Source organism: Monodelphis domestica, chromosome 2 (genome assembly GCF_027887165.1).
Source record: "Monodelphis domestica isolate mMonDom1 chromosome 2, mMonDom1.pri, whole genome shotgun sequence".
Classification (NCBI taxonomy): domain Eukaryota; kingdom Metazoa; phylum Chordata; class Mammalia; order Didelphimorphia; family Didelphidae; genus Monodelphis; species Monodelphis domestica.
In genome coordinates this window covers 58,862,014-58,884,491 of record NC_077228.1, presented here as the reverse complement: position 1 = coordinate 58,884,491, position 22,478 = coordinate 58,862,014, and positions in this window count along the sequence as shown.

Sequence of the window (22,478 nt, the reverse complement as noted above, 5' to 3'; positions counted from 1 at the left end):
TTGCAGTTCTTGCTCCCAGGATGCTTACATTCTATTGAGAGGTAACAATATATATTCAAATAAGTAAGTGCTAACAAATACAAATTGACATAAAATTATTTCAATGAGGAAAAGTACTAAGGCATGGGGAAGGATAAAGAAAAGTCTCATAAAGATCACATCTGAGTTATGCTTTGAGGTGAGCCTGACCAATGGAGTGCCATCCTCAGAGCATGCTCAGTGTGCTTGGCTTGCTACTAAACCATGTGGATAAGGCTGGGAATCTGGATCTGGAAAAATACAATTTTTTTTTCAGTTTTGTGAAAAAGTTAGTTAGGGAAAGGACTTTCTGAGCCCTTCAAATAATATTACATAATTGATTGCTTGATCTCTCTCTCTGATTTTCTCTCCCAGGGACCTTTACCATGTGTGCCCCATCAAGGCAGTGTAGTACAAAAGAAAAAATGCTGGGGCTTGTCAAGCACCTTGATTTGGATCAAAGCTCTGCTCTTTATTCTTAGTGTGATCACAGAGAGGAGGCCACATAAGTTCTTGGGGTCCTTGGTTTATCAGCTATAAAATGAGAGGTCTGGACTTCACTTCTCTACTTGTATCTCTACAGCCCTGTACTGTTCTATCTATTGCTTAGTCTCTCATCCTATGGTATAATTCTTATAATAACAACTTAGTTTTGAATGGCATGTTATAATCTTATCATCCCCATTTTACAGTTGAGAAAAGTGAGACAAAGAGAGTTTAAGTCACCTTCCCAAGCTTCCCAAGATCCCACAGCTAATGCTAGATTGAACCAGAATCAGGTCATTCTGATTCTAAATTCAATCCTTTTTCTATCATATCATGCTATCCTTCCTAACAGAAGGGCCCAGGATGCTTCCTGTCCCCTCCTCTCTCTTGAACTCAAGAAATAAATAAGTAAGAGGATTGCCAGCAATTTTCCACACAAACCAGACACAGTGGTTCACTATCTGAGGGAGATTTAGAGGGGCACACAGAATAAATTCTTCTAGCTGCTATCATCCTAAAATAGGAATATATAAGTACATGTAAATAAACCAAGTTGAAGGTGACCAACCAGCCTCAAACCTATCAGTGAGTTAGCAGGGTGCCTATTCCAAGCATGTGAAGAAATGGTGGATTGTCCTTTGGTGGAATGGGTGGATGAGAACAATTTGTTCTAATGGCCATTAAGGTGGCTGAAGCAGACACTATGGAATGCTTGGAGCTTGGTCAGACATTGAAGATCCCAAGGTCATCCACTGCATCCACTGCCCATCATCAGTTGTCTGGACTCTTGTCTTGTCACTGGACTCCAATGATGAATTTTGCAATTCTACCTCACTTAATTCAATTCGTATGCTAGTTGTCACTTCATGATGTCATAGGTCCTCTTCAAAAATGAAAGATGAATAGCAACAAATGCATCCAAAGAGAGGCAAAGCCCTAACAATGACAAACACCAGATTGTACATGATCAGTAAGATTAGAAGAAACTAATCTCTTTCTTCAGTTGGGCTCATGCTTGTTGGCATCCAGAGTCCAAAAAAAATTGCTTATCATGTAGGTTGCCAAAGTCAGGTAAAAAAAGACACTAGATTTCCTTTCTTCCATGTGAAAATTAAATTTCTCCTCCTCACACAGTCATGTGTGCAAAGACTATGAAGTTTAAACTTAATATTATTAGTATTTTCTGCACCCAATACATTCATAATCAAAATTATACAGACAAAATCTTAATAAACTGATAAAACAAAAAAAAGAAGAGATTCAGAAAGGAACAATTGATATTAAAGTAGCTCATAGGACCATGTTACTTCTGAAATCTATAAACTCTAGTTACTCTCTATTGCTTCCAAAATAAAATATAAACTCTTCTATTTACTTTTTTTAAAACCCTTACCTTCCATTTAGAGTCAATATTGTGTATTGATTCCAAGGTGGAAGAGTGGTAAGGGCTAGACAATGGGAGCTGAATGACTTGTTCAGGGTCACATAGATCTAGGAAATATTTGAGGCCAGATTTTGATCCAGAACCTCCTATCTCTAGGCTTGGCTCTTCGTTCACTGAGCCATTTAACTGTTCCCTCTTTTATTTATTTCTAACAACCTTTCACAATCTAATTCCAACCCATCTTTTCAGGTCCATTGTACTTTATTCTCTCCCTGCATTTTGATATCCAATCAAACTTTCTCATACACATTCCATCTGTGTCCATGGCAATGCATTGGCTTTCCCTCATGCCTGAAGTATATTTCCTTTTCACCTCCTTCACTTTGTACATCCCCTCACTTCCTTCAAGATATAGGTGAAGCCATCCCCTAATTGATAAATGGCCAAAAGAGATGAACAGTTTTTGGATGAAGAAATCAATGCCATATGTAGGTATATGAAAAAATGCTCTAAATCACTACTAATTAGAGAAATGTAAATCAAAACAATTCTGGGATATTATCTCACACTTTTTCAGACTGGCTAAAATGATAAAAAGCAAAATGACAAATATTAGACGGGATGTAGAAAAATGGGGACACTAATACATTGCTGGTGGAACTTTGAATCGATACAACCATTTTGCAGAGCAATCTGGAATTATGACCAGACCTATACAATGGTGTATACCCTTAGAAACAGCAATACCATTGTGGGATCTTTCTCTGAAGGAGATCAGGAAGAGGGAAGCATATGCTCCAAAATATTTAAAGCTGTTCTCATTGTGGTGACAAAAAACTAAAAATTGAAGGGATATCCATCAAGTGGGGAATAGCTGTACGAATTGTGGTATAAGATTGGGAGGGAATACTACTACACCATAAGAAATAATGCAAAGGTTAATTAAAAAAAACTTGAAAAGACCTATGTGAAATAATGAAGAGTGAAAAAAATATATACAGCTACAGAATCAATATTTGAAGAATGACTTGTGAATGTCTGCCTCCAGAGAAAAAAACTGATAAATAGAAAAGTGAAAGACATAATTTATATACACATTAAAAAAAAAAAGAGTTGTTCAGGTACCATTTTGCATTAAGCCTTTCCTTCTTCTTTCAATTGGTAGTACCTTCCTTTCCAAATTACCTTGGTTTAACCTGGTTTCTCTTTATTTGTATTTGTTCTTTTTAATATTTATTCTATATTTAATTATGTGTGTTCTTGTTGTACTCTGTTGTTAGAAAGTAACTTCTTTGCAAATAAGATGTAACTTCGTTGTTCTTATGTCTGAAGTCTATAGGAGTTTCAGCTCCTACTGCACAGAGAGTGACTGATGAATGTTTGAATGAGTGATTAGATATGAAATACTGTAATATATTTTAAATCAGTCAGATATTATTGGAATCAGAAGTTTCTTCCAAGGAGAAGGGGACAAATGAAAATCTCTGCAGGGCTGGACACTGGTAAGGGGAGGGAATAAGCATTTAGAAAATGCCAGGCATTTGGCTAAGCTCTTTCCAAGTATTACCACATTTGATCCTCAGAACAACCTTGGGAGATGTGTTGTTATTATCCTATATTACAGTTGAGAAAACTGAGGTATGCGGAAGAAAAAATAAGTCATTCATAATAATGGCTATTACATAAAAATATAATAAGCCTAGGACCACATGGTGAGTAAGATGTCTGATTTGTGCATCTTATACTATTACTTGGCTGCCTTAATCAACAATATTCCCTTTCCTTCATTAAAAAGACCAAAGATTTTATATCAAAGTGCTTGCCTTCTCAAGGAGAGGGTAGTAGAGGGAGGGAGAGAATTTGAAACTCAATTTTAAAGAAAAGGAATGCTAATAATTATTTTTACAGATAGTTGGAAAAAATAAAATATTAATATTTTCAGAAAAAAAACATAGGTATATGAAGAAACTAAGGCCCAAACGTTAAAATAATACATAATAGTTAAGGATCAAGCCAGGATTTACTCCAGGTCCAAATCCATCCTTTTTCCAGTATATTATTCCTTTGGCTTCCATGAAAGTATATTAGCCTGTTTTACCTCCTGCTGTTACTCATTCCTTCTAAATTTTCTTAACTCTCTGGTTCTTCTTGCTTCTCCCATCCTACACATGAAACTGCCTACCAAGGTTCTACCTCAGATTTCTCTCCTCTCTCCACACTCTAAACTAGGAGTCATGTATTGGTACAAATTCGAGCTCAGGAGCCCTTAATTAAGTCATTTCTCAGGGTTAGATTACTCCTTTATCTCCAGTCTAGGAATAACATCCCTTCTTTGCCATTGACTTTACTAGACAAGATATGATACCTGTGACAGACTCCGAATGTGGATAATAGGTTATATAATAGGAGAGTTATATAATAGGATAATAAAGACAAGTGAGGCAAATCCAAGGTTTAGTTGCAGATTGGTCAGTAATTAGCTAAGTGACCTTAGGCCAGACTCTTAACTGCCCCTGGCCTCATTTATAAAATGTGGAATTTAGACTACATGATATCTGAATGTCTCTTCTTCATCAGAAGTTCTATGATTCTTTGAAAGCATCAAAATTTATCATCATCAAATCATCAATAGCACATTTTCCATTTCACTTAGAAGATGCAATGCCAATGGAGAATTGACAGGTTGCTGTAAAAGAAGGAGCTCTCTTCTTGGAATTCAGAGCCAGCATATGAATCTTAGTTTCTTCTACTTTCCCCCAATAGATTATACATCCATTAAGTTTTGCTGAAAATATTTTTTGCTTCTTTATATCCTTAGAGATAGATCATAGTGGATATTTAACAACTTTTTATTGATTGATTGATTCTATGTATTATTCATGATCATGGGTAACTCACTCCATGTCTCAAGGTCTCAGTTTCCTCATCTATAAAATGAGTTTACTGAACCAGATGAACCCCAGGCACTTAATCTTTGATTATTAAAGAAACCCAACCTCTGGAAGGAGAGCAAGGCAATCTTTAAGACACCTAGTGGAATGAGGTGATATTTTCTCCACTTGAATCACAGAGAAGACAAGCATACCCATGCCCAACTCTAGGAGTGTGTGGGGCTCTGGAGAAAAATAGTAATTTTTCACCCCTATCCCTATTCCATAATTTCTATGTATGGCCAATACAGAAATATGTCTTGCATGATTTCACATTAAAATGGGTATCTTATTGTTTGCTTTCTTAATGAGTAGGGGAGGGGCAAGAACTTGGAGCTCAACATTTTTAAAGTTAAACATTTTAAAATATATAATTTTATGCAGATGCTGCCATATTTAAATGAACATTAAAGCATTATTGAAGAAGAGAAGAAGCCACAAACATAATTCAGGTAGACTGAAAGCCATGTAAGGAAAGGAGCCCAGAAGGGGGCAGGCTCTCTCCTTTGGTCAAGTGGCTGTGAGAAGCCAGGAATGCACTAGCTCTGAGCTCACTGTGATACCTAATGACTGCCTTTTGGGGGCACCTGATTTATTATGACTACCCTACTGCCTCAATGATCTCCTTTCCCTTTCTCAACCTGCACCATGTCTTTGAAAAGTCCACTACCTCCCCCATCAAATGCAGCTAGCCCGGGGCTACTGTTCTCAGGTGCTATATGCTAGGTAGGGACAGATTTGTAAAGAAGAACCTCATATGGATAAAGGAAAGAACCAAGACAGAATAGGACAGATAGGAAGCAATGAGAGGAGTTCTGAGAAGATTCCACTAGAGGGAGCTAGAGTTTCATCCAAATTGACCCGTTGGTCTTCTAGAGAATTACATATCCCCCACATTAAATCAATAGCAATGCAAATTGCTATTAACAGTGTTCACCCCCCCACAAGAGATCATTCTCTCCCAAGCGTCTCCAGCTCTTTGATATCTTCTCATTCACACATGTGTCAGCTCCAGCCTCCATGTTCACATGGAATGCTGCTGCTTGTGTGTGTGTGTGTGTGTCTATTTCCCTGGGCAGTGTATAGAGATGTTTACCTGAATGGAGGCATCACACTCTTTCTCTCCTTGGACTGATAAAGCCCAATAAAGCTCCAATGGGGAAGCTGAAAAATCAGACCATGTATCCCTTACCTAATTAAAATATATTGCCTAAGTAGTCAAAATCCATGGGTAGCTAGACAAAGCTTTCTCTAGAAGAGTCATAAAGAAGACAACTATTTTTAAAAATAAAATAGAAGACACTCCAATGTTGTAAATGGTATATATATATATATGTATATATATATATGCACACACATAAAACATATATACATATTTGGCAAAGCATGTATATGTATGTATATATATGTATATATATACACATGCACACACATGATGATCAAGAGTTCCATGTAAGAAAATCAATTTATTGATCAGACTAGCAATAACCAATAAATTAGTCAATTATCTCTTTCAGTGATCTCCTACCACAGGGATCCATAAATACGGTTTTGGAAGTTCTCCTCCCACACCACTCAGCCCACTTGTAAACATTCTAAGAAGTCTCCAACTGGTGAACAGTGAGGAGCTGGTCTCTTATACTCTAAATTTGTTCCCTGATTCCTTGACTGATGGTTGGCAAGCACAAGTCTAGTCCCATGCCCCCAATATCTAGAAGGAAAAAAAAATCTAGTTTTGCCTAGTTAAGAGTGACCTTATCCAATGCTTCTCAATGGAAGATTCAAAGACTTGGTTCTACTGCTAATAGACATATCTGGCTTAGGCAGCTTCATATTTACTGATCAAGATAGGACTTATAATCTCACTTTTCTGTGTCCTACAGTGGGAGAAATCCTTTGGGTGTGATTCCTTGAAGTCACTAGGAACAACGGAACATCCAAGGAATTGATCTGAGTCTGTAATTCAAAACCCAGAAAGAGAAATAATGCATCATATTAGAAATAATTTATCTCACATACACATAGACATTTTGGGCAGTTACTCAACAAATACTATATTTTCCCTTCAGTCTGAAACTGTCTGAACAATTCAGAGCAATAATAGAAAGTTAACAAAGTTCAAATGCCTTTCCTCCTATGACATGGTAGGGGCCATTTTGGTGATCTTCTTAATTTAAAGCATCTCTTATTGAGGACATCTCCTTCCCTAGTAGATCAGTTACCTTCTTAACCAGTAGATCCATTGAGCTAGGGAACTCTTAAACTTCAGAACCTCTTGAACTCAGGAATACCCACAAAATAACCCCAAAATTCTATTCTCAGGAACTCGAGTCTATGGTCTGTGCTTGGAAAAAGAAATAAAGGTAGAATAAGTTGGCCAGGAACTGAAAAATCAGGAATTCTCTACCTGAGTTCATTATATACTGCTCTTAAAAGTCATTCCAAGAGGTGGAAGTGAAAAGAGAATACATTCTAGAGATGGCAAGGTGAAAAGATACAAAGATGGAAGGATAGAATATTATATGTAAGTGACTGTGATAGGAAGGAACCAGATTATATAGACATTTTAACATCAGTATTTGTATCTTATCCTAGATAAAAGGGAATTATTGAAGTTTATTGAATAAAGGGGCAGCAAGATTAGATTTGTGCTTTAGGAAAATCACTTTGACAACTGAGAAAAGATGATCTGAGTGGGGAGAGACTTGAGGCAGGAGAAAAAATTAGAAGGCTACCATAAGAGCCCAGACAAGAGGTGGTGAGGGCCTGAAGAGGGGAAGTGGTTGGATAAATAGAGAAAGGGGAATATATCCTAGAGATGTTATATTGATAGAAACAATAAGATCTGACAACTGAGTGAGAGTGAGAAGTTGAAGATGACATCAAGATTGAGAATCTAAGTAGCTAGAAGGATTATGATTCCCTAGACAGAAACAGAAGATCCAAGAGGAAGAAATGTCAGAAAATCCAGGCTCAAAAGAGGGTCCAGGGGATGAAGGAAGTCAATGATGTTGAAACTTCAAAGAGGTCAAAAAAGATGGGGATTTAAAGGAAGCATATCAGATTTGGCAATTGAAACATCACTGGTAGTTTGGAGGAGAATAGTTTCAAAAGTGATGAGATTCAGAGAGATTAGAAGAGAGGAATGTGAGGCACTTAGTGTAGAGGTCTTTTTTTTTTTTTCAAGAGATTTGGTTTAAAAGGGAAGAGAAACATAAAATGATAACTTCCAGAGATGCTGAGCACATTATTTTAAGAAATGGTGGAGGAAAGACTTTTAGGAAAAAGTAATAAGGAAAAAGACGTGTACAAAAATATTCATAGCCACGCTCTTTGTGGTGGCAAAAAAAAAATGAAAAACTAGGGGGTGTCCCTCTATTGGGGAATGACTGAACAAATTGTAGTATCTGTTGGTGATGGAATACTATTGTGCTCAATGGAACTGGAGAAATTGCATGTCAACTGGAATGATGCAGGAGATTCCTCCAGGAATTGATATAGAGTAAAAGGAGCAGAACCAGGAGAACATTGTACACAGAGATGGATACACTGTGGTGTGATCAAATGTAATGGACAATTTGGAGGGACTTGTATGAGAAAGAACTCTATCCTCATTTAGCGGAAGAACTATGGAAGTAGAAACACAGAAGAAAAACAACTGCTTGATCATATGGTTCGATGGGAATATGATTGTGGATGTAGACTCTAAACGATCACCCTAGTGCAATTATCAATAATATGGAAATGACATGTGTAAAAACTCAGTGGAATTTCATATGGACTCTGGGAAGGCCTTAGGGGAAGGGGAGAGAAAGAACATGAATCTTGTTACCATGGGAAAACATTCTAAATTAATTAATTAAATAGAACCTTAAAAATAAATAAATAAAAGAGGGAAGGGACTAGAGAATATTTGTTCCTTGATCAACATAAAAAGAATCAGAAGATTCTGGAAAACCTATAAATTAGCAAAAGGTGGGTGAGGTAGTGAGGGCAATCTCTCTGGAGAAGCTGGGAAGGGATGGAATGAAGGCATTTGTAAAAGGCTTAAATGAGAATGACTCTCTCTTCATCAGAGCCTAGAGCAAAATTAGGGGATAGATGGCAAAGGATTGTGAGATTAAATGGAGGAATTATGAGGTAAACAGGACTTTTCTATCCATTGCTCTACAAAATAGCAAGGGCAAATATTATTAGCCACCTTTCACAAATGAGGTACCTGAGACAGAGTATTAAGTGAAACCCAAGTAAAATAAGCATTTGTTAGCAGATCCAAGACTCAAATTCAAGCCTCCAAATCCCAAAGTCATTTTGCATCTGACACTACCATATTAGCTTTACCTCCAACTCACTAAGATATAGTTTAGAAATCAGGAGGACAAGGCCTTCACTGACAGACGCTATGAATCCCATCTTGATGTTTATCAAAACTCAAGGCAATTTGCATGGTTTAGTACTAATCGCCACAGTGTCTGACAGAAATTGAAAGAGCAAACGAGAAAGGATTTGAGTGTTGATCCCCAGTCTTAGAAAGACCCAGTGGGAGAAACTGACAAAAGTGTGTGAATTTCATTATTCCCTGAGTGTACCCCAAAGTGAGGGAAAGGTGGATGAAATTCAGTCACCCAAAGTCATCTATGAGTGATGAATGGAGACTTTCCATTAAAAATAGGAACTCTGGAAGCCTTATAGCTACAAGAGTTGTCAGATAGAGCTACAACACTGACTAACCATGGATCCAAGAATATGTTGACTAGCCCTGAAGGTTGTCTCCCTGGGGTGGTTTCACTTCACACATTATGACACTTTTTCTGAAGTAGAGCAACATTTTAGCAGATAATAGGGCTAAGGCTAACTGGTAGAAGAGCAGGAAGGAAGTTCCAGAATAACACCAAGGAGTTGGGAAAGAGAGCAGACAGAAAATACATTTTTCTAACTGTGATGCATAGCAGACAGCCTTGAAACTGAAACCATTCCTTATCCTAAACAATAGAGAATTTTCCCCTATCAAAACCCAAGTCTATAGTGAATGCATTAATTTGTGCATTAGATCTAAGAATAATATTATTTTTGTTTTTTCTGTTATTTACTTTATCATTCTGTTCCAGTTAAATGCTTTTCTGTTTGATTTATGATTTCTACCTTGCCCCTTTATAGAATAGTCAGTGAGTGGGGGCTCAAACAATACCAAAGTAATGGGTAATTCCAGAGTTAAGTAGGAAGGATAACAAATATATATGTAAAAACAGTAGTGCTTTAATCTTAGTGATAGAGATTCTGTAACAACTCTGTAAGAAGAAATGAGGAGGGGAGGGTAATTAGATTCAATAACTAACTCTAACTGTGGACATCACTTAACCTAACTGGACCTAAAAAGTAGGAAGTATTAAGTGATATTTCAATTTCCTTCCAGACAACCGAGAGCATCTAGTTGAAATCATTCATTTTATAGATAGGGAAACTGAGACATAGGAGGATTCAGTGATATGTGAAGGCATCTATGGATACCAAGCATCAGAGGTGGGATATGCATCTAGGTACCCTGATTCCAGTGCCAATCATCTTTCCTTTGTACCATGCCAAGGTAAATAATACTGGTTATAAACCCTTTTGACAGGGACTAAATTAAAATAGTTGCTTTTGTACTTCTGTTTTCAAAGCAGTCAGTCGAATGACTAGATGCCTTAAATGCCTTAATTTTTTTCTTCTTTTAGAATCACAGAATGATAGATTGTCTGAGTTGAAATGAACAGTAGAGAGAGAGAAAAAAAGAACCCATTCTGCAACATACCTAATAAGTGGTCATGTTTGTATGACCAAACTCCAATGAAAGAAAATCTATTACCTTCCAAGGTAGCATACTACAGCCATAATTACTTTGGATTTTGAAGACTTGAGTTTGAGTCTGGGATCTGCCAATAATTACCTATTTTATCTTAGGTTTCACTTAATACTCTCAGTTTCAATTATCACATCTATAGTACTAAGCTTTATTTAGCTGTTTGGGATTTTTCCTTCTGACATCAAGCTTAAGTTAAAGTCAAACTAATTCATGTAGGTATATAGACACAACCTAAATTCACCCTGCAATGATTTCCAAGATCACAAACCCGAAGATTGCAATTATACTTAGCCTGGTATTTCCATTGTTGCTTTTTAAAAACTCCTAATTCTTTCCTGTGCCTTCCCAATTTGCTAGGCACAGTAAAAAATAACTACCTGAGGTTCAAAATCAATAGCTCATTCTAATAATTCTATATTATATAATAGGACAGATGATTTAGCTAAATGATAGAGTTGTTTTCCCAGTCTCCCTCCTACCCTACCAGTATCTGCCATCCTTTTGTCATCTATATAGCTACATATTTCTGCCATATAGGATTTTCTAGTGACTTATAAGTCATTTATTTTTGTTGTTTCTGCTACCTTGAACCTTGAATAATGAAACATCATGGTCTCAGAATTAAAATTTAAAAATAAACCAAAGGGCCATGGAATGAGTCAAAGTAGCCACTAACAGGGAGCAGGTAGTACCCAGACAACTTGTATATCAGAAGTGAGCTAAAAATATTCTTGGTGATGTGTATGACTGAAAAAGAAGACAGCGGGAATTTAGGGAGAAAGATTGATAATGTTTGAACTGCCTGAGAGTTCTCTATTGATATTGTTTATATACTATTAAAAAGAGAGCAAGATCTTCATGTAATTGGGGAAATCATGCAAGATTTTAAAAAAATATGGAAACATTGCACAGAATGAGGGGAGAAAGTGAGAGGGGGAGAGAGAGAGAGAAAGAGAGAGACAGATAGATAGATAGATAGATAGATAGAGAGAGAGAGAGAGAGAGAGAGAGAGATCAATGGAAGTCGTTCCCATAAATATGATATGGATCCTCAAAAGTAATGGCGAATATTTAGTGGAGACTTTCACTTACCACAGTTAAATCAAATAACCCAAAGTTTCCCATTTGTAGCACTTTAAAGAGACAAAAGCAGTCTTAAATATGTACCCATTGCTAATGTGGCAATGATATGATATAATAAATCAAACCTTGACTGCAATATGGTATAATGGAATGCGCCCTGGATGAAGGATCAAAAAAGCTATGGTTAGGTGTGAGTGGCAAGTCATTTAATTGCCCTAGGCTTCATCCATAAAATGACGAACTAAATAAACCTCAGTTTCCTCAATCATAAAATGAAAAGCTTGGACTAGATGATCTCTTTTAGCCCTAACAGTCAATCCCACTCTTTCTGGCAACCATAGACTAGAATTCTATGGATAGATTTCAAGGAGCCGATAAATGTGGATAGAAAAAAAATTACATTTATATTTCTTCTTTTCTTTCTTTTTAGCCTTTACCTTCTGTCTTAAAGAATGGTAAGGGCTAGGCAATTGGGATTAAGTGATTTGCCCAGGGTCACATAGTTAGGATGTGTCTGAGACCAGATTTGAGCCCAGAAGTTCCCATCTCTAAACCTGGCTCTCTATCCATTGAGCCATCTAGGTGCCTCCTATATTTCAATATTATTGATTTCTTTTGCAATTCTATGTATTTCCTTTTATGCATTTAAAAACAGTTCTGAGAAAGAGTCCATCGTTTTCAGCAGACAGCCAAAGGGAACCCATTATGCAAAAGAGATGAAGAATCCTTGATATAGGTCTGGTCTTAAAAAATATTATTCAGTTTTTCAAAGTATGATTTAGAACAATTTCTACAGATATTTAGCACCAAAATTGTTTTTTTCTTCCCCCAAATAGATGGAACTTTGCCCAAAAAACCCCTTTATTCTACCAACTCCCCACATTACTCCAAAATCAATTTATTTGAAGAGTCGTTATTCTTCATTTGTTATTTCTCATAATATTGGTAGTCATTCTCACTCTGGTACAACTGAGAGTAAGAGCTTCTGGTATGATATAAGAGGCTGCCTTTATTTCTTTAACCAGGATACTCATGGTCAGCACAGGAGAAAAGTCAGTGAGGAAATATATGTCCCTGGTTGCCATGAGTGGCAAGGGGATACCACAGTGCTGAAGATTTGTTTTAAATGCTTTTCCTCTGCTAATCCCGTAGACCTTTCTCAGAACAAAATCAGCAGGTTGTCTGAGATATGATCTTTACAATGGTTTAGAGTTTCCCTTAAGGCAAGCATTAGAGGGAGAAAAATGCTTTTTAATCTTTCAAAAATTATAGCATTAAGTGGAACTAAAGGAAACTGGACTCTGATGTCATTCTTGATAGAAAAAGAAATCATACATTATTTTAAATCATCCCAGAACACAAGGACACTCCATTAACCTCCCTCGGTTCTGAACAGGCCACTCGGGTTGATTACGTTAAAAAATAGAAAGTTTAAAGTCCCCAACTATAAAATAAATTGCCCAACAGATGCAGCAGGCTCAGAAGGAGTCATTAAAAGCTATTTAGCTAAATAATATCCATGCTAACAAGTCCCACAAAACATATTTCCATGACAATGTTCATTCTACAATGGCCCCAAACACACATCACAACATAAGGGCTCCATCAGCTAATTAATATAAGGTGATGGTGGCAGATTTTTGGTGGGTGAGTTTTTTGTTAATGAAATTAACTGAATGAGATATCCTGACCAATCCCTCTATTAAAAGAAATCTAAAAAAATGAGCCAGTTCTAAAGAATATAATGTGTTTTTTGTCATGTGAATAGCTTCCTTTACAAGTCAGTGAATGAGACTTCTCTTTCACTCCCTTCTGTAGATCTTAAAACCTTAAAATTTAGGATTAACAGTAAAGTATTTTTGTCTAACAAAGCCTATAGCCCCTCAAAGGTGAAGGAAAAGCCTGATAAAATAATGATGATAATAATAACAGTAATATCATTATCATTAAATTGTATAACATCTCATCATAGGCTGTAAAAAATTTAGCACCTGCTGATTGCCTAGAAAGACATGGTTAATTCTTTAACATAAATATCATAGCTTTCCATAGAAATAAGGCTCTATCAGGAGCAACTAGGTTGTTCAGTGGATTGAGCCAGACCTAGATACAGGAGGTCTTCGGTTCAAATCTGACCTCAGACACTGCAACTGAGCAAATCATTTAGCCCACATTGCCTAGCACTTAACCACTCTTCTGCCTTGGAACAGTATTGATTCTAAGACAGGAGGTAAGGGTTTGAAAAAATAATAGAAAGAAGGAAGGGTCTGTCCTTTTAATACTGACATCCTACCAGTCTTGGTCTATGTAGGATAGCATGAAATGGAATATAGCGATCTCTGAAGAATTGATAATATTACATAGAGGGCAATGGAAAAGCACGAGGCAGACAGAAAACTAATGAGGAACTTAGAAAAGCAAATGTAAAATATATCATTAAGAAAATGAGTGATAAGAAGTAAAGCTGAGCTGATAGACTTTACTAGTATTCTGGGCGGACACTCTGGGCTGATATAATGGGTGGATATGGCAAGGTTTATACTGGATATGAAGGCATATGTGACTTAGGATCTTCACCCTTGCTAACTTCTAAATCTAAACAATTAGATCACAGATTCAGTTGAGTAGATGACTCATGTTTTATACTGATATGTCATTGTTCCTGCTACTTCTTCTGTGTGATTCCTCCTGCCCCATTGGCTCTTTGTAGAGATGTTGTTCTATTGCTGTGCCAGTTCCAGAGTCATATAACAATCCTCATAAAAAAGGAACTTCAGAAAGGGATATGTCTCCTATGACAGCTCTAGAGTTGGAAGGGACATAAATTATTAATGCCTCATTTTTTGAGATGAGACAACTGAGGATCAAAAAGAAGAATAAGTGACTAGCTCATTACCACATAAGTAGTAATCATCAAAGTTGGGACTTGAATTCAAGTACTACTCATTATTCCATTGTATAATTCCAACTATGTCTGATGTCAACAGCCAAGCTATGTGCCATCCCCCTGTACTTATTGTATGTGTCATAGCTTTACTAAATACTGTTCCATACAATATCACCAACTAATTAGATTGTTTTTCTTTATTAAATCCATGTCACAAACCCAACTTCTTATCTTTGCCTAATTGATCTTAACATTTAAACAATCCGATATGGCATCACTATTTGTCCAGTCTCCCAAATATGAAATATTGGTGTCCTCTTGGACTTTTTGCTCTCACCTTTCAATTCTAATTAGTTATCAAAAAACATTGAATCTGCTTCTACAACATCTCTTGTTTCTCTCTTCTATTCCCTAGTCATACTGCTATTACCCTAGCTCAAGTCCACATTTCAGCTCGCCACAACTATGATGTTGGATTCTTTGACAGAGGTTTTTTTCTCCATTCTTCTCATTCCAATATGCCCCTTACAAAGCTGTGAAATTAATCTCCCTCATGTGTTAGATGGTCATGCCACCCTTCTACTCATATATCGTCAATGACTTCATGTTGCTATTTGAGGTTCTCCAAAAATTGGCTCCATTGCTCCTTTATACCTTCATTTATATCACAGCTCTTCAGCATGTTACAATTCCTGAAAACACACCATACAATTTCCCATTTTTGTACCCATATCCACTGTTCCCTATACCTGGAATGCACCATATTCCCATCTCACTTTCACTTTTAAAACTTCCAGCCATTGTTTAAAGTACAATTCAAATGTCCCCACCTCTGTAGGTGATTCCCTGATTTTCACTATTGGTAAAAATCTTCCCACCAGATCTCTCAAAGCATTTTGTTGGCTTTCTTCTTTTCCTATTATTATGAGTACACATTTAGCCATAGTTATAATAAGCTTTTGAAGTTAGCAGAAAGAATGAGAATAAGGAAGTTTTGTTTTTATTTTGTGTTTTTCTCCCTTCTGTATGGTGGCTATGCTAGAAGTTGATTTACTAGACATACACACATACTCAAGCTACATCTAAAGCTTCAGGCTTGTAAGACTAATGTTAACCTTAATAGGAATAGAGAAAGAGGAGAGAGGGAGCCAGCTCTTTGAGAGCCACAGAGAGCTTGCTCACCTGAGAACATTTTTCTCTTGTTGGTTGAAGTATGGGACTGGTAGCACTTGACTTTTTTCAGTGAATATGGTCTGCACTTGGAAAGCAATGGCCCTTCTGACCTTAAACAAGATATTTTACTTCTCTGGGCTTAATAGTGAGAATGAGCTACTGCATCCTTTATTACACTAGAGATGATGGATTTCACGAGTATCAGTGCAATGTCAGGGGCATTAGAAGAAGGCCCCTAGTATCTCACATAAAATGGGGAGGCTGTACTGAATGATTAATTCTATGAAGCAGCTAGGTGGTATAGTGGATGGACCATTAGACTTAGAATCAGAAAGACTTGAGTTCAAATCTAGCTTAAGACCCTTACTACCTGCATAACCTTGGGACAAATCACTTAATCTCTGAAGATAAAATGATATAATATGAAGTATTTTGCAAATGTAAATAGTATGAAGTGTTTTACAAATATGAGTCCTTGAATGACTTCTGGCACCTCGTTTAGTAGTCATTGCTCAATTGGTCCTTAATGGAATGTTTGTTAAAATAAAGTGACTGGTCAATCTAACCAAAAACTATTAAGTCAATAGTCCTAAATAAATACAGAGTTCAAACCTAACTCCTTCTGTAAGGACCAGATAGTTAAACCTGGACAAGGAAATCACCTCTTGTGGCAAGTTTGTGTTAGAAAATATTTTATGATTATATGGGTTGAGAGATCTTGGGATAGGTCATTGAAGAAATGCCTGGAGCCCCCCATCTATGAGTTAAACATCCATGTGCCTACCTTGTTTGGGCAGTCTTCATCCATCGAGTCTGAGGGATACACTAAGCTGCTCTCAAATGTTACTTCCAACCTTTCCATTCACATATGCCCTAACTCACTGCTAGTCAAAGAGAAAAAGACAAATGTGGACCAGGGGGAAAAAACCAAATCATGTTTGCCCTTATCCTGGGCTCCTCGCCAGTCATCTGTTCTCTTGCTGATAGGCAGCAGCTGCTCTGTCCTGGGTCAATTTACACTTGAAAACAATAAAACTCAGTCATCTCACAAAGATACTAATCCTCAAGCCACTGGACCCTCAGATCTCTGAAATTTCCTCTCCCCTATCTTGTCCCTTCCCCTTTCACTTCATAGGCACTTGCGCTTAATATATATATAAATTTTATTTCCTTTCTTTTCTTTCTCCTTTTTATGAGGCAAATTTGCCTCATAAAGGGGAAAGAGCCCTGTAGTTGGACCCAGAGAAGCTAGAACCACCTCAGTTCTCCTCTTTGTTATCTGCAGCATGCTGGGTAAATTGTTTACCCTCTTTAGGGCTCAGTTTTCTCATGTGTAAACTGGTGGGGGTGACTCTAGGCTCTTTTCAGTTCTAAATCTAGTGCTTCATCTCTCTGCCTGGAGGTCAATGAAAAATCTTTTCTTGTCCATACAACTTTCTCTTTCCTTCTGACTCCCTGGAAATTGGGGCTGGGGCTGAGAGGGTTTGTGATTTGCCTAGAGTCATTTCAATTCAGTTGTGTCTGACTCTGTGACCTCATTTAGGGTTTTCTTGGCAAAGATGCTAGAATGGCTTGCCATTTCCTTCCCTAGCTCATTTTATAGATGAGGAAACTGAGGCAAATAAGGTTAAGTGACTTGCTCAGGGTCACACAGCTAGAAAATGGCTGAAGCTGGATTTGAACTCAGATGATTCTGTGGTCTATATGCTTACAGTTTCCTTTCTACTCTATCCTCCATATAGTTGTCAAATTGATATTTCAAAACAAATATGGTCTCATAACCACCTTATTCCCGAATGAAGCCCAGTTGCCTTCAGAAAAAAAAAATGCATCCTTAGCCTGGAATTTCAGGTCCTCAACAGTTTGGCTTATATTTATACTTTTTCTTCACTCTGCATTCTAGTCATCTTATCCTGTTAGCTCTTCCCTATGTACAACCCTTGACTTCCCAGTTGTGTCTTTGTGTAGGTGATCACCCTTATATAGCATGCACTCTGTCCTCACTTCTGGTCTTTTAGAATCTTTAGCTTCCTTCAAGACACAGCTCAGAAGCCACATTCCACTCTACCTTCTCTCATCCCTGATTCTTTCTCCCTTTTCAAATTCCTTTATTTACATTTCTTTCTACTGATCAACATGTGTGTCCACTCAATAAAAATAAACTCCTTGAGGGTAGAACTCTTTTATTTCTGTTTCTGCATTCCCAGCCTGAAGCATAGTGCTTTGTACATAATAAGTGCTTAATTAATGTTTGTTTAATTGATGTTAATAGGCTGATTCTTACAGGAAAACTCCAAATTAATGCCATCGACCAAAATATTTGTTTTATGTTTCTTCACAGAGTGTACCCATATGACTGTCATCCTGGACACCAATTTGGAAAATAGCATTTTAGCATGTCTATGTTTGGACCACAGAGAATTATGCCAGAAGCAAAAGAATATCCATCTTTTTTCTTGCCAGATTCAGTGGAAGCAAGAACACATGTAGTAAATTTAACCTGATTTGCATGAAATTGTGCATGCATATAGGTCTTGCTATAAGCTGGGGAATGCCCTTTGATTGAATTCTTGTTATTCTCAATGTTTTTATGGTATTTGGGGAACAATAGAGGGTCCCTTGCTTGGCTAATTAACACCTGTAAATTCACATGGATGCTAATCAAGGATTGTTGCTTAGTTCCTACCTTATATTATAGAGGTAATGAGTCCAAATCCTGATAGGGTTGTATTTTTATTAAAAATTTCTTAGTATCTCTTTTTTCCCCCATGTTAAAGAAATTGCTACAGAGTTTAACTCTTTGGTGCTTTTCTTTCATTTTCTATAAGCCTGAAAAAATAAGGCACACAAGTGAGAGAAGGCTTTGTCCTTCCACAACAACACACTAGAGGTAGGATTTGAATAATGCAAAAACTAATGATCAGAAAAGACAGATTTTTGTCTACCTGTGATTTTCCCCTCTATCCACAGGATATGCATATATCAGGGATTTCAGCTTCTTGTGTAAGGTCCCAGAAACTGAGAGTAGGTGGGGGTTCTAGAAGATTGAAGGAATTATAAGATTCCTCCAGTTCCATTTTATATGGCCCATCCCAAGAGAGGCAGGATGAATTGTGACATGGAGGGAGACAGCAGAGTGCAATTAAAAGAATATTAAAGAAAGAAAAGCACACGGGTATAAGGGCTCTTAGTTCCAGTTTTTCTGCTAACAAGATGTGTGTCCTTGAGTGTTACTTAATGTCTTGATTCCACATTTCTATTCTGTTAAATGAGGATGACTGGATCAGATGTGAAAAAAGATGATTTCAATAAGTGATATCTAAAGTTCCTTCCAGCTCTAAAAGATTATGTCTAATCAGTCACTCAACAACAATTTATTGGGTTCAGACTATGTCCCAGGCACTGTGCTAAGCCATATAGATGAAAGAAAAGGAAAATCAAGAAACTCACATTCTAATGTAGAAGATACATAAATAATTAGGTACTTGCAAGTTATATAAAGAGTAGGTCAATGAGATTTTTTTTTTAAAAGAAGGTATTTATGTCTAGGGAGGCAACTTGAGCTCAGTGGTTAATAACACTCATAAACAGCCTTATGCTACAAATGAGGAAACTGAGCAAGAAAGTAAGTTGCCTGAAGTCCTGAGTAGCAGAACTAAGAATTTAATTCCAGGAGACACCTAGATAGCACAGTCAATAAGGTGCTGAGCTTGGAGTCAGGAAGACCTGAGTTCAAATTTGGCTTCAGACACTTCCTAGCTGTGTGACCATGGACAATACTCTGACTGGAGAAGAAAATGGCAAATCCCACAGGTATCCTTGCCAAGCAAACCCCATGGGTAAAATACTTGGATATGACCAAACAACAACAAAACAATGTGGAGAAATAATAGGAAAAGCATCCTGATAAAGGAAGAATTTGAATTGAACCTGATGAAAGCAAAGATAACTAAGATGAAGAGGGGAGGTGCCTTAGAATGGGGATGTGATGAGCCCAAAAACATGGGGATAAGAGATGGAGTTTCATATTTGAGAAAGTTCAAGTAGACCAGGAGAGCTGAAACTTAGAGTGCATGGAGCGAGATAAGGTTTAAAGCTAGAGTGGCAAGAAAGGCTCAAATTATGAAGAGGTTTAAATATCAAATAGAACATATTTGGTCCTGGAGAAGATATGGATTCATTGGAGCTCTATAGGGATATGGGTGGGGGTATGATTAGATTTACAATTAGGAAAAATCATTGAATGGATAATGGATATGGAGGTGGAGACTGGAGTCAGGAAAACTAAGTAGGAGCCTATTTCAGTAGTCTAGGGGAAAGGTGATGAGGGCTTTGATGGAGTGTGTGAGTGGAAAGGAAGGGATGTATATACCAAAGACACTGTGACAATAGAAACATCTAAAGAAATAAGCTACTAAGTGACTTGCTTCATCAATTGAAAATAATTTTATTTAACTTTTTTTTTCAAAAAGCAATTATCTGTTTAGTTTCATTAAAACAATTTAAAAAGGTTTTAATGGGGTTAGAATCAGACCATAAGAATATAAAGGAAGATAATTAGCCTCCATCTCTTTAAATTATTATTTAAAAGAAAAGTTTATTGGAATAATGGATAATAAGGACATTATAGATAATAAGGAAAAGTATTATATTCAAAAGTGTTAGAATTCTAAAGGCTTCCTCCTGTACTTCATCTTGATATTGATCCTGAGTTCCTGAAACCTGTCTTAGTGGAGTGTAAGGTCTTATAGGTATTACAAGACTGAAAAGGCATAAGGTGTATAGTCATGACAGACTTAATTAGTGTTGAAAAAGTATGGTCCTCTGTTTTGATAGATGGATAGAGAACCCACAGAGACAGCCCAAACACCAGAGGTGTCGCTAGTTTAGGAGATACTAAACTTAATGTATATTCTGAATAACTTGAAATTAAATGCTTGTGTGTCTATATTTTTTACTTTCAAGAGAAAGCAAGAGAGACATTTGGAGGATTCAAGTCCATTTCTGCTTATAGTTGTATTTCTAGAACCAAAAGCATAAACATGACATTTTCTGAAGCAATAATTTGATACGCATATAGAATATCATTTATATCGTCCTGGTTCTGCTGACTTCACCCTATTCAGAAAAAGTCTTCTAATGCTTTTTTGAATTCCTTCTATTCACTATTACTTATGGCACAATGAGAGGCAATCAAATGGGAGGAGTAGGAAAAAGACTTTCCAAATTCCTATTTTTCATGTTTGTTCAGTTAAAAAGGTGTCATATCACAGCTCATGTGAACCTATCCCCTATATGTTGGATATTTAGACAAGTTACTTTTAAGATATTTATATTCGTTCCTCAGTAGAAGTAATCAAGGGATATAAAAACACAGCTTTCAAAAGAAGAAGTGCAATCTTTAATAAATCATATAAAATGCGTCCAAATACTAATACTTACATAGTTGCAAATTAAAACAATTCTGAGATATCTCTATGGGTAAAGATGTAATTTGGCCCAATTATTGAAGAAAATAATATGGAATTATCTTTAAATTGTTCATGTCATCTAACACTACTGGGCATATATTCCAAGGCACTCAAAGACAGGAAGAAAGATTCTCTATATACCAGTTTAGATGTAACAACACTTCTTAAAATTACCAAAAAAAAAAAAAATTGAAAGGAAGTAAGAGAAGGAAAAAAGAAATGAATGGAAGTGGAAGGAAATGAAGGGAAGAAGGGAGAAAAGGAAAGAGAGGAAAAGATGAATGCATTAGGGAACAGATGAATGAATTGTGCTATATGAATCTAATTGCATTCCATTGTGTCATAAATAACAATGAATATCAGGAATTTAGAGGAATAGTGGAGACATTTTTTTAAATTTATTTTGAGTGAAGGAAGCATAACCAAGAGAACAATATATACTATGACTACTATAATTCAAATAAAAACATTAAAATGCTACTGAGATTAATTGCTATAAACAATCTTGTCCAAGAAACAGATAATGAGGACTAACTTCCCTCCTGTTGGTAGAAAGGCCGGGAGCTATGGTATCAGAGTATTTCATCCACCTCTACAAAGTAACATTTAGTTAAGTTGGTTTTGCTTAACTGTCACTCTTTGTTGCAAGTAAAGGCTATAATGTGTGTAGGAAGAGGATGATTTTATAGGTATGGGAAATTACTTGCATAAAAAAGGCATCAATAAAACTTTAAATCTATGGAATGTTTTTCAAAAAATTATTTGACATTTTGCAAAAGGTTCATTGTTTACAACTGTCAGCATAAATGGGATGAAGATATGGCATATTCTAGCAACACAACTATTGGACTGAGACAGATGTTGCCTGTGGCTGCTTACATTCAGGTATTCAAGATAATTGTTACTTTCAACCTCCTTAAATAATTCAGTTGATTGATATGGTTTTATCTAAATATGTCAATAAGGTAAAGGAAAAACACAACAACTAGATCAGCCAGTTTTTGATGTCATGCAATATGTCATGTTTTATGTTCTATAATATTGAGAAACAGTGTATGCATGTGGCAAAATAACTGAACCTGAGCATAGCTATCGTGCATTTGGATTGAAAAGTTCTGCTGCGCAGCTAGGGGTCCTATAGAGAAACACCCAGAAATAATTTAGGTTCAAGAGATAATGTTTTTCTGTAATGGAAAAAGCACCA